General features: G+C 34.1%; 1 pseudogene; it reads left to right on the top strand.

Moving 5' to 3' along the window:
* Positions 1–1,380: 1,380 nt before the first annotated feature.
* LOC120214469 lies at positions 1,381–14,744 on the top strand (annotated as a pseudogene).
* Positions 14,745–16,276: the final 1,532 nt, after the last annotated feature.

Below are 16,276 nucleotides of genomic sequence, written 5' to 3'. Positions count from 1 at the left end.
CCTCTAGGAATAACAACAAATCTCTTAACCACTGATGTGGTTTAGTTCGTGCACAACTTAAAGTAATGTTGCATTTAACTATGCAAAAGAATTATAACAAAAGAAAATCAAATAGTTGTGTATTTAACACACACCACTTCCATTCTCTTGTAAATATAAGAGAGAAAAATAAAAAATAAAAAATTACTCTAATATAATTATAATAATATAATTATAATAATATAATTGTTTTTACTCTCTACTCCTTTTTTTTTGTTTCATATAGACAACAATTGATTGTAGGGATAGATGCATGATTTTATGTTAGGAGAACAAGCTTCTAAAATTCTAGGAAATGATGAACTTATAAAATTTCGAGGAGAAAAGTAATTTTTCAAGAGAAAATACATAAAGAAAATATGAAATATATGATAATTTTAAATTTTCGAGGGGATGATTGTCTTCACCCGTTCCCCCTCGATCCATCCCTGATTGACAAACTCATGTTTAGATACAAAAATTTATTAATTTTCATTTATTTTTTTAATAGTTTTAAGTGATTACAAGATAACATATGTTCATATTTTTTAAATCTACTATAATGTACATGTAACCTGTAAGTGTAACTGTTCCAACTCAAATCTGATAGAGAGAACAATAATCTCTTTAACTACTTAATTCTTTCTATAAGTTCAATTAACTAATTTTTTTACTAACATGTCAAAGATTAAAATAATAGTAGATAATATTTAATGTGAGAATGTATGTATTAAAGTGAATTTTTTTAATCTTTGATTCAATTTAAATGGTAATGTTTCTAAGTTTGGTATAATTGAATTGTTAAAGAAAATTAGGCTAGAATGAGTCACTAGTTCTACATCAATATGATCAATTTTATTCTACATCAATATGATCAATTTTACTAAAGCGATCATGTTGAACCAATTGCCTACGTGAAAATTAGGCTAAGTTGTGAATTTAGTGATCTTTAGATTTAATTATTTTTTAAATACTTTCTTCTATTTATATGATGAAATCTAAAATAAGTTAATATACAGGTTGATCCATCAATTAAAAGAGGAGGCTAAAAAATGACAAAACTAGGAAGGCTGATTATCTGATATGGTCAATCCACGTGGCAGAAAACTAGTGTGTGGAAATGTGAAAGTGAGATATGCCGGAAAGGACATCACCCTAGTCTAAAGGAGTTGCCGTGTTCCATTTAATTAATCAAATTGCAATGCCTTGTCTATCTCTCCCATTAAAATATAAACCAAAATATTCGGAATAATAGAAAAAATAAAAAAAAAATCCAATCACGTTACTACCCTTGCAGGTGGAACCATTTCCCTTAAACTATCACTGTGTATTTAAACCTGCACCCCAGCTAGTTCTACTCACCTTCTTCTCATTTCTCAACCTTCTGCTGCTGCAACAAACATCATTGTTGTTTGAGAAAAACAAAAGAAAATGGAAGAGATTAAGTCCAGATTTCAGAGGATTTGTGTTTTGTGGAAGCAGTTCAGGGAAGAAAGCTAGTTATCAAGAAGCTGCCGTCGAGTTGGGCAAGGAACTGGTATTTAAAATTCACTCCTTTTTCTTCTCTTTTTGTTTCATTTCTACTTTCTCAATTCTGCTTTAGGTTTCCGATTTCAATTCAGACCCTTTTTTAAAAGTTTCACATCTCCAGCTCTAGGTTTTCGATTTCGCATTGGTTTCAACTTGGTGCAGTTATCTTCTTGATGGTTGATTTTGTTTAAAATCCCATCCTGGAAATGAATTTCTTTATTATTTTTCTCTGAATTATTATTATTTTCTGTTTGTTAAATGGTGCCATGGGAGTGTTGCTTGAAAGAATCAAGGCTTCGACGTGCGCTTATGATTATGGTTTGTAGAGATGGATTAGCTGTACAGGCAGAGAAGGTTTAGGGTTTAGCATGATAGAGAGAGAGAGAGAGAGACAGCTGTTACCTTACTGTCAGGTGAGCAGCCTTCTTGCATGATCTCTTTGTTTTATATCAAAAATGAAATGCTAATACAGCAATTATTATAATTACTTGCTTTTCCCCAAGGGAAACAAACATGCTAGACTATGTCATGAGCCCTTTCAGGCTTTGAGCCTCTGTTTGTTTCCCTCAACCATACCTATAATTGTTTTCTTAACCTTTTTTTTTTCTTTTGAAAAGTTGGGCATTATTAAAAATCCTTTGTAACCCCCACAGACCGATGCGGGTAGCCCGATCTGATTCGGGAAGTCACATTAGGGCCACCGGAGCGATCCACTGTAAAATAGCGGAAATTTTAAAACTTTTTATCAGAACATGTAAACTTATAAAATCATTTATCACTATTTAAAAAATAAAACATATTTCCAAACTCGTATATAAATCAAAATACATTACATGCCCCTAATCACAAGTACCATACTCTGCAACCACGCCGGAAGAACTCCCTTACTGAAGTCGATAGATGCACTGGTACAATTGTTTTAACCTGAAAAGGTGAGTAATAGAGTGAGCTTTAGAAAGCTCAGTAATACATAACTACCAGATGATGCTACATGACATATAGATAAATGGAAAGCCATATAATTTCCTTATTGAATCATACGTATACCAGCTTGCAGAATAATTTGGGGTTCCCTTAGAAGTTCATCGAGTAGAACCCATGAATCTCAGTTCATAAGAAACCTTTCAAAGTATGACATTTTCAGGAGATCGAATAGGATGTTTAGTGTGTTCCAACAGTAATAAAATCATAATAGGTACAAATCATAGTCCATTAAATCTCACAATTTCGTAAAGAGTTTAACTTTTGAAAATCATAGTTTAAACCCTTTCTGGTACACCATCAGTAGTTCCCAAAATTATTTCCATATAGCTTACTTTATGCTATAGCAAAAAGAAAGCCGACTTAAGGATAGGCTATGAAGCTGTATCCTTAAGCCCAAGTCAATAAGTTCATATAGCTTACCCTAAGCACAGCAAAGGAAAGCCGACCTAATGAAACATCTTGGGACCCTCAAGAGTCCATTAGGCCCATTTAGCTTGATCAGAGCTATTCCATCGTAATTCAATTCCAAAATTCAATTGCACCATGACATAAATTCCATAAATCCAAAAACATGGTAATCATATACCATTTCAAAACAAAAATTAGATAGCAGCCATATTCCGTAAATTGTCACATTAAATTGGTGCATCCAAAACAATAACCAATGAATTCGGTGTACCATATATTAAAACCAATAAAACAGTTCAGTAATAAGTAGGGAACACACTAGAATCCAAGTATTTCCAGAGGCCATGTAGTTATCATTTTGGATAACATGAAACTTATGAAATTTGATCGAATTCTTGGAACAAGGTCCTATTGAGGAGAATCGATTACTAACCGATCTAGCCAGACATTTAATGTTGATACATTAGAATCCCACTATATTTTCGTGTGCTTTAGGAAAACGTTCAGGAACCTTTATACATAATAATTCTAAATTCAGATTTACTGCGAGTGATTCCATTACCCAAACAATCAGAGGTATTCAGGAATATACTTTAAATTCATAGGATTTCAGCCCAATTAAACCAAATGAGATATTCAGAATCTTTTCCATCTGCGTTACTTGTTTTTTTTTTCAAACATGACCGAAGTGATTTTAGATGAAATATAGAATCGAAGATTCAAGTCATTTACAATCTACGACTATCGATCATATTATCAAACAACTCGAGTTACACAACTCTCAAACTGATGTATGTCAACAAGTCAATTCATTATCCTTCCAGTGTATTCACTCTTTAATATCATAGTGCAGATCCATAGATCATCCCCATAATCATCACTGAATAAATATTCCAACGGTCTTTATTTCATTTTCACGTTTCAACAATATCAGGAAATACTGACGTACTTGATTCATGGCTCAATGACAATTCACCATGTAAGTTCAACAGTGTTTCCAAACTCATCAAATCACCTATTTAATCCTTAGTCATTGATGTTACTTAGTTCGTTTGGTAAGCAAGTCTATCCCGATTACTTTAAAGTTTTCCAGAATAATTCAGACGTTTCTGAATTTCAAATACATGTTGTACTTCATTTCATTTCAATTTATTCATATAATAAAGTCATTCTGGTATTCGTGGTTAATTTGACTAACGACTACCCACTTATTAGTACTGTATGCGCTCTAGAGTTGAGCTGTGCCAAGTACTTCCAGAATTATCATCGATCCAAATTTGAGAAGATGAACAAACATTCAAGTGATACTTATATCATTCAGGTAATGATATAGTACTAACGTTGGTTAATCACTTTAGTTGCGTTCCACAACTTTTACTGGTTGCACAACATCCATGTTTATTTGGATTTCTTAATTAATCCAAGACATTTACTTATTCTAGGTCATAAGGGCATTTTGGTCATTTTGGTGCTTAACATTTTTCTATTCATTTCAAAGCTGAGTATATCCATTCATTCCTGAGCTTGGTGACATTCTTGAGTCATTTCCATTCCAGGGGTAATTTGGTCATTTTATAATTCTAGAATATTTCAATCATTTCCTTCCATCCGGTCTTATTATTTGATTCAATCTTATCATTTACTTCAGTCCTTTCGAACAATTCTGTCAGCAGAATGCCTCCGATAAATTACTCTTCAAGTATTTACTCCTTATTCGAAAATTTTCGGGTCAAGTGTCTTCTCAGATTTTACAAACGGAATATTATAAATTTTTCTGTACAAAGACAGGATCTTAACAATTAAATTCATACTTAATCGAATTAAGTACAAATCCTCAAAGTACTCTCTCATGCAGGGTCAATTCAGACTATTTTATCTCTCAAGGGCATTTTCGTAATTCCTTAACCAGATAATTTCAATATTGGCACTTAACGAAAATAATTATAATTTAGAGATCCTATGATCAATTGCTTTCCCGAACATTCTTTGATTTTGAAATGATTCCTTCACAAACTCTCATAGGATTAAAACCGGTTATCCATAATTTCCAAATAAAACTAATATTTCTTATGCACATCAGTAGTTATATCGGATCAATATGTCTTTTCAGAATTATTAACCAACTTCCAGGGCAATTCTTATCATTTTCCAACATAAGGGTAATTTCGTAATTTTACCATATCGGAGTATTCTCATAATTTTTCATCCAAGTATCTTTAACATTTAACCCTTGATATAAAATATAAGTTACAAATCCAGAGCTGATTTCTTTATCACCTATCACAAACTTGTAATGTAATTCTAACAATTATCAATCTCTTATCTTAGTCATTCGATCCGTATTCAGTTACAGAATTTCTACCACATTCATATCGAGTGAATAAATTATTCAACTCCATAAAAGTGACCAACATTATCTTATTCATGCATTTACCAATATCAACATGTTCCATAAAGCATAAAGAGGTAGTAAAGTATTACCTCGATTTTCGTGCAATACCGATCGACTATAAAAATTCCATTCGAATGCCTTTGATCTTCAATTCAACTTCAAATAATTCCTCAGATACATATCAACATAAATTATATCAGAAACGGAGCTTAATTGCGATAAACGGATCAATTCGGGTGATAAATCAGTGAAAGACGGCTTACCGGGTTAGAATTTGGCACAACGGACTTCGGATTCAGATTCAGGACGTCGAAAGCATAAAATGTGACTTTTCAGAAATTTGGAATTTTCGGTCAAAATCAAAGTCAACGGGTTTGACCGGCAATTTCGAGGCCTTCGGGTTCAAATTTCAAAAAACGGACAGCGGAATCGGATTTGGAACGTCGAAAAATTTCAGGATAGGTATACTCGGTCGAAGTCAAAGGTCGTTTAATGCCCGGTCAAAGCCAGTCAAAGTTTTGGTCAACAGTGGTCAACGACGGTCAATGGGTCAACGGTCAACGGGTCAAGTCAACGGGTTGGGTCGGGTCAACGGGTCGAGTAAATGGGTCGGGTAAACGGGTCGGGTCGGGTAAACGGGTCGGGTCCGGTTGTGACCGGTCAACTATGCACCAAAACCGGTCAAACCGGTCATTTTTTTCTTCCCCACGCGCAGTGGCGGCGCGTGGGGGCGCGTGAACAGTGCTAAAATCCCGGAAAAATTTCTAAAAATTATTTTGAGCGATTTCGAGATACTTACAAAGCTCGGTTCACAATTTTGAACGGCGGAGAGCTTGATTTCAACAAATCGGAAACTTTGACCGCTTCACCTCCTAACGCACCACCGTCAACAAAGACCAAGGATGACACCGGCAAACTCGGAACGATGCAACGAACACGATGGTGCGGGAGGTGTCGTAAACAGATGACCCGATCATCGTGAATCGATGAAAAACCTACTAAAACCGAGTTATTACCGACGATACCTCCGACTGAAATTCACGACGAACGGCGATGATTCACGATGAAAGGTTTGAGGGGTTTTGTTCCTCGATTGACAACAAACACGATGGTGGTTTCGGCTCGTCGTTTGGAGGTCGGATGGCGAGTAGATCGGAGTTGGAAGTTGGGTTGTTGGAGAAGGGAAATCTGGAAAATATGAAACCTGCGCACGGGGAGGAGCTTATAATTCATCATATATAAGAAATGGTTAAATCATGGGTTTAGCCACTGAATTTCCTGCACTTTATAAAACGGTCTGCCAACTTTAAAACTTTACAATTTAATCCCCAATGTTCTTTCAAAATCAATTAAATTCGCCACTTTATAATTTCTTAATTTTAGCCCCTAAATTGGGGTGTTACAATTCTCCCCTCCTTAAAGAATTCGTCCTCGAATTCATTCATGTCACATAATTGTAGAAATGAAACTTTCATCAACTTCCATATCTTCGAGTAGCTTTTTATAGAAATACGGATTCTCCACTAATCCTTAACCAGTTGAGTATACATTCTTATCAGAACTCTTCCTCATTTCAATAAAAGAATCTGAACGAAAATTTTCTCGAGTAATCAATCTCTTCAGAATTCTCCCTCAGTCCAAGTAAGTAATCAAACAACTTTATCCTTGTGAAATCAATTCAGCCTTAGTTACGTGAATAGGCTCGTAGAGCAGCAACATATCTCAATTTTATTTCTGGAGTCGAGTCAGAATTTCTCAAATGAATAACTCTCACATGACTAAGGTACTTTACTGCGTTAAGACAGATGTTACTGATATTCCTTTTTGTACAAGTATAGCCTTAACGGATAGAAACTTCAGTTTATTCGTTACAGATAGGGACTCAGCCCTGGAGTTCCGGCTCAGAGAGGTATGATTGCAGTCTAGGGGCATGTATTGATCAGACATATTTTGACATTTGACCGGCCGGTCTATCTTGAAAAATTTTGACTTAAACCATAGCTCTGATACCACTAAATGTAACCCCCACAGACCGATACGGGTAGCCCGATCTGATTCGGGAAGTCACATTAGGGCCACCGGAGCGATCCACTGTAAAAATAGCGGAAATTTTAAAACTTTTTATCAGAACATGTAACTTATAAATCATTTTCACTATTTAAAAAATAAAACATATTTCCAACTCGTATATAAATCAAAATACAATTACATGCCCCCTAATCACAAGTACCATACTCTGCAACCACGCCGGAAGAACTCCCTTACTGAAGTCGATAGATGCACTGGTACAATTGTTTTAACCTGAAAAGGTGAGTAATAGAGTGAGCTTTGGAAAGCTCAGTAATACAGAACTACCAGATGATGCTACATGACATATAGATAAATGGAAAGCCATATAATTTCCTTATTGAATCATACGTATACCAGCTTGCAGAATAATTTGGGGTTCCCTTAGAAGTTCATCGAGTAGAAGCCATGAATCTCAGTTCATAAGAAACCTTTCAAAGTATGACATTTTCAGAAGATCGAATAGGATGTCTAGTGTGTTCCAACAGTATAATAAAATCATAATAGGTACAAATCATAGTCAGTAAATCTCACAATTTCGTAAAAAAGGTTTAACTTTTGAAAAATTATAGTTTAAACCTTTTCTGGTACATAGTTCCCAAAATTTTTCCATATAGCTTACTTTATGCACATAGCAAAAAAAGCCGACTTAAGGATAGGCTATGAAGCTTGTATCCTTAAGCCCAAGTCAATAAGTCCATAGCTTACCCTAAGCACACAACAAAGGAAAACCGACCTAATGAAACATCTTGGGGCCCTCAAGAGTCACATTAGGCCCATTTAGCTTGATCAGAGCTATTCCATCGTAATTCAATTCCAAAATTCAATTGCACCATGACATAAATTCCATAAATCCAAAAACATGGTAATCATATACCATTTCAAAACAAAAATTAGATAGCAGCCATATTCCATAAATTGTCACATTAAATTGGTGCATCCATAAAAATAACCAATGAATTCGGTGTACCACATATTAAAACCAATAAAACAGTTCAGTAATAAGTAGGGAACACATTAGAGAATCCAAGTATTTCCAGAGGCCATTGTAGTTATCATTTTGGATAACATGAAACTTATGAAATTTGATCGAATTCCTGGAACAAGGTCCTATTGAGGAGAATCTATTACTAACCGATCTAGCCAGACATTTAATGTTGATACATTAGAATCCCACTATATTTTCGTGTGCTTTAGGAAAACGTTCAGGAACCTTTATACATAATAATTCTAAATTCAGATTTACTGCGAGTGATTCCATTACCCAAACAATCAGAGGTATTCAGGAATATACTTTAAATTCATAGGATTTCAGCTCAATTGAACCAAATGAGATATTCAGAATCTTTTCCATCTGCGTTACTTGTTTTTTTTTTCAAACATGACCGAAGTGATTTTAGATGAAATATAGAATCGAAGATTCAAGTCATTTACAATCTAAGACTATCGATCATATTATCAAACAACTCGAGTTACACAACTCTCAAACTGATGCATGTCAACAAGTCAATTCATTATCCTTCCAGTGTATTCACTCTTTAATACCATAGTGCAGATCCATAGATCATCCTCATAATCATCACTGAATAAATCTTCCAACGGTCTTTATTTCATTTCCACGTTTCAACAATATCAGGAAATACTGACGTACTTGATCCATGACTCATAACCCATAATGACAATTCATCATGTAAGTTCAAAAGTGTTTCCAAACTCATCAAATCACCTATTTAATCCTTAATCATTGATATTACTTAGTTCGTTTGGTAAGCAAGTCTATCCCGATTACTTTAAAGTTTTCCAGAATAATTCAGACGTTTCTAAATTTCAAATACACGTTGTACTTCATTTCATTTCAATTTATTCATATAATAAAGTCATTCTGGTATTCGTGGTTGATTTGACTAACGACTACCCACTTATTAGTACTGTATGCGCTCTAGAGTTGAGCTGCGCCAAGTACTTCCAGAATTATCATCGATCCAAATTTGAGAAGATGAACAAACATTCAAGTGATACTTATATCATTCAGGTAATGATATAGTACTAACGTTGGTTAATCACTTAAGCTGCGTTCCACAACTTTTACTGGTTGCACAACATCCATGTTTATTTGGATTTCTTAATTAATCCAAGACATTTACTTATTCTAGGTCATAAGGGCATTTTGGTCATTTGGTGCTTAACATTTTTTTCTATTCATTTCAAAGCTTGAGTATATCCATTCATTCCTGAGCTTGGTGACATTCTTGAGTCATTTCCATTCCAGGGGTAATTTGGTTATTTTATAATTCTAGAATATTTCAATCATTTCCTTCCATCCGGTCTTATTATTTGATTCAATCTTATCATTTACTTTAGTCCTTTCGAACAATTCTGTCAGCAGAATACCTCCGATAAATTACTCTTCAAGTATTTACTCCTTATTCGAAAATTTTCGGGTCAAGTGTCTTCTCAGATTTTACAAAGGAATATTATAAATTGTTCTGTACAAAGACAGGATCTTAACAATTAAATTCATACTTAATCGAATTAAGTACAAATCCTCAAAGTACTCTCTCATGCAGGGTCAATTCAGACTATTTTATCTCTCAAGGGCATTTTCGTAATTTCTTAACCAGATAATTTCAATATTAGCATTTAATGAAAATAATTATAATTTAGAGATCCTATGATCAATTGCTTTCCCGAACATTCTTTGATTTTGAAATGATTCCTTCACAAACTCTCATAGGATTAAAACTGGTTATACATAATTTTCAAATAAAACTAATATTTCTTATGCACATCAGTAGTTATATCGGATCAATATGTCTTTTCAGAGTTATTAACCAACTTCCAGGGCAATTCTTATCATTTTCCAACATAAGGGTAATTTCGTAATTTTACCATATCGGAGTATTCTCATAATTTTTCATCCAAGTATCTTTAACATTTAACCCTTGATGATATAAAATATAAGTTACAAATCCAGAGCTGATTTCTTTATCACCTATCACAAACTTGTAATGTAATTCTAACAATTATCAATTTCTTATCTTAGTCATTCGATCTGTATTCAGTTACAGAATTTCTACCACATTCATATCGAGTGAATAAATTATTCAACTCCACAAAAGTGACCAACATTATCTTATTCATGCATTTACCAATATCAACATGTTTCATAAAGCATAAAGAGGTAGTAAAGTATTACCTCGATTTCCGTGCAATACCGATCGACCATAAAAATTCCATTCGAATGCCTTTGATCTTCAATTCAACTTCAAATAATTCCTCAGATACATATCAACATAAATTATATCAGAAACGGAGCTTAATTGCGATAAACGGATCAAATCGGGTGATAAATTAGTGAAAGATGGCTTACCAGGTTCGAATTTGGCAAAACGGACTTCGGATTCAGATTCAGGACGTCGAAAGCATAAAATGTGACTTTTCGGAAATTTGGAATTTTTGGTCAAAATCAAAGTCAACGGGTTTGACCGGAAATTTCGAGGCCTTCGGGTTTGAATTTCGAAAAATGGACAGCGGAATCAGATTTGGAACGTCGAAAAATGTCAGGATAGGGATACTCGGTCGAAGTCAAAGGTCGTTTAATGGCCGGTCAAAGCCAGTCAAAGTTTTGGTCAACAGTGGTCAACGACGGTCAACGGGTCAAAGGTCAACGGGTCACCGGGTCGAGTCAACAGGTCGGGTCTGGTCAACGGGTCGGGTAAACAGGTCGGGTCGGGTCAACGGGTCGGGTCGGGTTGTGACCGGTCAAACCGGTCAACTATGCACCAAAACCGATCAAACCGGTCATTTTTTTCTTCCCCACGCGCAGTGGCGGCGCGTGGGGGCGTGTGAACAGTGCTAAAATCCTAGAAAAATTTCTAAAAATTATTTTGAGCGATTTCGAGATACTTACAAAGCTCGGTTCACAATTTTGAACGGCGGAGAGCTCGATTTCAACAAATCGGAAACTTTGACCGCTTCACCTCCTCACGCGCCGCCGTCGATAGAGACCAAGGATGACACCGGCAAACTCGGAACGATGCAACGAACACGATGGTGCGGGAGGTGTCGTAAACAGATGACCCGATCGTCGTGAATCGATGAGAAACCTACTAAAACCGAGTTATTACCGACGATACCTCCGATTGAAATTCACGACGAACGGCGATGATTAACGACGAAAGGTTTGAGGGGTTTTGTTCCTCGATTGACAACAAACACGATGGTGGTTTCGGCTCGTCGTTTGGAGGTCGGACGGCGAGTAGATCGGAGTTGGAAGTTGGGTTGTTGGAGAAGGGAAATCTGGAAAATATGAAACCTGCGCACGGGGAGGAGCTTATAATTCATCATATATAAGAAGTGGTTAAATCATGGGTTTAGCCACTGAATTTCCTGAACTTTATAAAACGGTCTATCAACTTTAAAACTTTACAATTTAATCCCCAATGTTTCTTTCAAAATATCAATTAAATCCGCCACTTTATAATTTCTTAATTTTAGCCCCTAAATTGGGGTGTTACATCCTTTCTAATCTAATAAAGGAGAAAAGAGTGCCCTAAAAGGCTTCATTGGAAACATATGATTTGAAACATCATAAGTAATTATTTCGAAACAAACCGAGTTAAAATGGTATAATATAATGCTTATTTTTGTTCCTTGTGACACGTGTAGGGGTTTATTTTTCGATAATTTTTTTAATATAATTTAAATGGCTATAATATAATGTTTGTTTAAAATCTTTTTTAGTAACTGATAACACATATGTCTTATAAATTAAAATTACTCGAACTGATATATTTTATGAAATATTGTGTTGTGTGTTGTTTTTGAAGGTGGACAGAAGGATTGATTTGGTGTATGGAGGTGGAAGCGTGGGATTGATGGGTCTTGTTTCGCAGGCAGTTCATGTTGGTGGGCGCCATGTTCTAGGGTTTGTTCTCTTTCTATCTCTATTCTTCATGTTTTAGAAGGCGATAATCATCATTTCCTCCTCTTTTTCTTCTCAAAAAATGGGTAATAAATTATGATTTTGGTGTTTATTTTGGGACTTTGAAATAGGTTTTAAGTATTTCATATTTTTTAAAATAACTTACTCATGAACCATGCTAAATTTTCAACAAAGAGACATCATGGGATCAAATGCTGGTCCAGAGAAGAATTGATGTCCCCCACCATTTTTTACTAATAAAAAACTATTAAGGCTCAAGTTGAAATCAAACAGCAATGGACCAAAGGAGAGTAAAGGGGATTGTTTTTCTAAAAAAAATTAAATTCTCATATGTTTTAATTTTTTTTACTTTTTAAATTATATAATATAAAAATTTTATATTGGTCCCTAGAATTAATGAAACTGATTTTTGTTTGATTGGTTGCTGGATTTTGCAGTGTTATTCCAAAGACCTTGATGCTTAGAGAGGTAAAATATTCAGAAGCTATGAATCAATTCTCCATCTTGTTTATAATCAAAGTTACTGATTAGTTTGTGTAAAAACTGGCAGATCACTGGTAAAACTGTTGGAGAAGTCAGAGCTGTCTCTGATATGTATCAAAGAAAAGCTGAAATGGCACGACAGGCCGATGCCTTCATCGCTCTCCCGGGTATTGAAAATTTTAAGTTTTCATATATTTTAAATTTATTTTTTTATTTTTTTACTCATAATATGTTTTCTTCTTTCAAAAATTTTACATGTTCATCCTTAACATAAAATCCTCTTCTATCCTTGTCCTACTTCACATTTGCATGTATATTCACGCAATCAAACGCTACTCTACAGTTGCATGTAAATTTACGCAATGTGTTATCAAATCTCAGGTGGATATGGCACCCTGGAAGAACTACTTGAAGTTATCACTAGGGCTCAGCTTAGAATACATCGTAAACCTGCAAGAAACATATTCCCTATATTCAGGTTTTTTCTGTAATCATTGACAATGATTGTTTGCACTTAACGGTCTAAATTTACTGAGTGATGTCAATAGTAAAATAAAATAATGTTCTTTTTAGAAGAACTGAGTTTAAACAATTAAAACTGTAAATTATATTGATGGTCGAAAAAGATTTTAAATATATAATATTTTATAATCACATTAAATTATTAAAAAACACGGGCTAAACCTAACCGATAGCTTTTATTACTAACCGATAGCTTTTATTACTGAGAACACAATAGGAGTTGTGAAATGCCTTTCCTTGACAATTAAAAAAAGAACTTTTAAACCTAAAATGCTTTATTTTGTCCTTTGATTTGACTTGTTCCTTTGAGTACGTTTCATAAATTAATATCTTATATATCCCCAAAGATTAGGAAGGACCAAAAAATACTTAAGAATCAATGCATGTGGTGTTTGAATAGAACTCACATGGAAAGATAACATATGATTTGATAACCTAATGAATTCTCGTGCTTCATGCTTTGATGAATTGATTGGAAGATCTCCATTTGAGTGAGAGAAATGTTTATTATATAAATGTCGGTCAAATGAAGGTTATGGTATGGTGTCTTTAGGTCGACCAGGCAAACCAATATTTTTATAATTTGAAACAATAATCTATAATGTAAATGTTTCTTTTGTTAATCGTCATGAAAATTTTAAATTTTTATATAATTTAGATATTTTTTTATTGATAATATATTTTTGTTCTTATAATTTTATAAGTTAATTTTCTCTTAAAAATTTACTCTTTGAATATAAAATCTTACATTATCCCTTGTTGCAGGTAGGTCTATTGAATGTTGATGGATATTACAACTCATTGTTGTCTTTCATAGATAAGGCCGTCGATGAAGGCTTTATTTCTCCAGCATCACGTTGCATTATCGTGTCATCTCCAACTGCCAAACAATTGGTCAGACAACTAGAGGTAACCTATTCAACGGAAAATAGAATTTAAAAATTAAACAAAATCAAAATCAATTTCGAGACATTAAATATGGTTTTCCATATTTACAGGAATATGCACCTGAATATGATGAAATAACATCGAAATTAGTATGGGACGAAGTCGATAGACTCGGTTATGTGTTAGAATCTGGGGTTGCCACGTGATATATACCGCCTCTATCTCGGCTATGTATATATGTTTTCCGGTGGGGATTTTGGCTGCCAAGTATATATATATACATACACGGTTGTGATACAGTGCAAGCAGTGGAGAACCGGCCGGAGCTTTCTGATGGAATTGGGAAGACGAATGCATAGTCACATGAAAGGATTTGTGTCACATTGCTCCTCTGTGAAGAAATCATCATCAAATTCCCAATTACTAATTAATACAAGTTTTTGTTTATATCAATTATTAATATTATTATTAATTCTTTAAGCGTTTCTCTCAATACAGTTTATTTCATCTAAGCAAAGATATATTTGCCTTTACTTTTTGTATAGTCGGTGAAAAAAAAACATGTAAAGATATGGTAGTATTTCATGAAACAGTGCCTTGTCTAATTGTATTTAATTAATTAAAAAGACATTAATTAGCAAGTTTATGTGGCGATTAGATCTGCTCAAATGTAATTTTACTTTTTTTTAATTTTGGATTTTTACTACGAACTAAAATAATATTTTATTGGAATCAACAACAAGAGCTCTATTTCAACTTTAAGATCTCAAGTTCGATATGGTTGATAGAGATTTCATTGGCAATTCTTTAAATCATAAATTATTGTATTTACATGTATTTACTCATTAACTCTCATATATTATTTTTATAACAACTCGAGACGAAAAAAAGAATAAATAATAATATTAAATATAATATATTCTAAATAAAATTATTTTATTCTACATGAAATATATAAATAAATTAGAAGATATATTAGAATATATAAATATATAATAGAATTAATATTCTAACATCTAATATAAATTTTATATATAATATAAACTAAATAATAAGAAATAAGAACCTTTTTTCAGCAAAAATTGATTTTATTGATTATACATTATGAAAGAATGTCACGTTAAAAACCTCCTTAGACCTAAACAGACGAAAAGAGTACATTCGACCTAGCAAGAAATAATAAAATTACAGCAGTAGCAACTAACAAATACACACAACAAACTCTTATAACCTGCTGAAACCGCTAAACAAACCCCAACCTTAATAAACTAGAACACCCAGACAACCATAACAGGATCTCAAATTCCTTGCACAACAGTTAAACATCGGACTCCACGATAAGGCTCGCCTTTCCCACCTCCCAACTATGGCAATAACAATTAAGGAAGGTTCAAAACCCAAGCTAGTTCATCATTTCAATTACTTGCAGGAACTTATAATCTTCAATTTATACTAACATTCAAGACATCAAACGTTTATATCTTGCGTAACAGAAAAACATCAAACTTTTACCAGCAAGGACTGTAGCCAACACCCAACTCCTAAATTCAAATAATCAAACTGTCTAATTCAGAGAAGAAGATCCACCAACGCCAAGGTCTTAGCTCCGAAATTGATATCTAATTCAGGACCACCTGAGAATCGGATTCCATGATAAGGCTCGTCTTTCCCACCCAAGGAGGTTCTTGGATACTTTTTTGGCCCTATAATGGTTGCATATAATTCAGTATAAACCGATCCAACACCTGCAGCAAGACTGAAACACACTGCATGCTGCTGCTAATCGAACAATTGCTCCATGGATCAACACAAACGACCAAACTTGTACCCAAACGAAAAAACCAGATCCACTTGATTAACCCCAGCAACCTTAAACGCAATTACACATTTGTTAAGAAATAGAAAATACCTCCACACCCCAGAAAAACATTAACCAGAGCAACCTTAGAAAATAACCCAGCAAGAATTGTGTCAAGCAACATCAATGCCCCAGACCTACCGATTGCGTAAGCCACCCATAAATGAACGAAAAAATTGTT

Source organism: Hibiscus syriacus, unplaced genomic scaffold, assembly GCF_006381635.1.
Source record: "Hibiscus syriacus cultivar Baekdansim isolate YM2019G1 unplaced genomic scaffold, ASM638163v2 tig00110065_pilon, whole genome shotgun sequence".
Classification (NCBI taxonomy): Eukaryota; Viridiplantae; Streptophyta; class Magnoliopsida; order Malvales; family Malvaceae; genus Hibiscus; species Hibiscus syriacus.
This window is presented reverse-complemented; position numbering and strand designations above follow the sequence as displayed.